A 1,989-nucleotide genomic window follows, 5' to 3' on the forward strand; every position below is an offset into this window, starting at 1 on the left:
AGGGAATTAACCCTCATGCCCCTTACCAACTAACTTGGCTGGTGAATCCTAAACGGGGCAAACCTATCCCTGTGGCAACAACAGAAGCCCCACTTAATACCTGGTGGCCAGACTTAACAATAGACTTATGTGATTTAGCAAATGGGAGTTGGGATATTCCCACCATTATGACCCTAGCAAACTGCCTGAATACAATGGCCAAACAACTTTTACAGCAACAAAAAGACATTGTAACTCACATGGCTAGACAATAGGCCAGAAGGATGTGCCACCTCAGTGAGAAGATATTACTTAGGGAGATGGCCTATCTATGTGTGTCCTAGGGATGGGAAGAGCCCAGATCATGCAAAAGGTGTGGTTATGAACAAGACTATTTTTGCAAAGAATGGGGTTGTGAAGCCCCAGGAGATGGACATTGGAAGCCATCCTCTAACTGAGACCTTATTACTATGGCTAGAAAATGGGCCTATCAGGGTGAAAAATTTTGTGGAGCAATTCTAGATGGACCGTGCAAACAATTCCGGTGTAATCCTCTAACTATTATGTTTACTGAGAAAGGGAAACAATTTTCTGTTTGGGCCCAAGGGAGGACATGGGGACTGAGGCTACAAAAGGATGATTATGACCATGGATCAATTTTCAGAATAAACCTTAGACAAGAAGTCATTAGAATAGCCCCGGTGGGCCCTAACCAGGTTATTCAGCTTATTTGGCCCAAGAAAGCCCCCCGTGTACCACCCCAACCTGAAAACTAACTAGCCCTATAGTTACAGAGTAACACCCTACATTAGTAGGGCAGCAAACCCCAGAAAAGTAGAACCAGTGAACCTAGTACTAGCATTGCCTAAAAATCCACTAATAGAATTGGTTATAGGTTCCTTTGCATTATTAAATGCCTCTAACTCAGAATTAACTATCTCTTGTTGGCTATGCTATGACACTGTACCATCTTATTATGAGGGGATAGCAGTGGTACGTAACGTAACCAGGACTGTGAACGAAAAGGAGTGCAGATGGACTAGTCAAGTTGGATTAACAATGGGCCGAGTTACAGGTCAAGGGATCTGCATAGGTGAAGTACCTCAGGATATGAATTGGATTTGCAACAAAACCATAAAACTGCCTGAGAAGGGGAACGAACAGAGGAAATATTTGAACCCTTCTAGCAACTCATGGTGGGTGTGTAATCAATCTGGACTAACTAGTTGTGTGCATATAAAAATTATAATGTAATGAGGAATTTTAAGATTTATATGAAGCTCCAAATTTAAGAAAGATAGATATAAAAAAGAGCCTTTCACAGCTATTACAATTAGACTGCTGTTAGGTGCAAGCATTGGAAGGTTAGGAACAGGAATAGCGGCTTTAACAAGACAGGAACAGCATTATTTAGCCTTGAGGGAATCAATAGATGAAGATATTAAAAGAATAGAAAGCTCGATTTCCCGCTTGCAAGATTCCTTAACTTCTTTAACAGAGGTGGCCTTACAGAATAGAAGAGGACTAGACTTACTAGTTTTACAACAAGGTGGACTATGAGCTGCATTTGGAGAAAAATGCTGTTTTATGTAAATCACTCAGGGGTAGTGAAAAATAACATAACAAAAGTTAAGGAAGGATTAGAAGAACGAAAGAAAAAATGAGAGTCTGGACAGAGATAGTTTGAATCATGGTTTAATTTTTCTCCTTGGGTAACTACCTTAATTTCTACGTTAATTGGACCCTTGCTTATATTACTGCTATTGCATACTGTTGGGCCTTGCTTGCTAAATAGATTGTTACAATATATAAGGGAAAGGTTGGAGACTATTGAATTAATGGTACAACACACCTATACTCCTGTAAACACATCTGATGTTTAAACTGAGATGTAATGTCATCAAAATTGATAACTGTGCCAAAACTCAAGGGGGGAATGTCAGAACCAAACTAAAGCCATATTGTGATAGCTTCAAAAGTTGACTAGTTTCAGTCTTTAATTCCTGTTCC

Source organism: Dipodomys merriami, unplaced genomic scaffold (assembly GCF_024711535.1).
Source record: "Dipodomys merriami isolate MVZ:Mamm:240054 unplaced genomic scaffold, mDipMer1.0.p SCAF_503, whole genome shotgun sequence".
Classification (NCBI taxonomy): Eukaryota; Metazoa; Chordata; class Mammalia; order Rodentia; family Heteromyidae; genus Dipodomys; species Dipodomys merriami.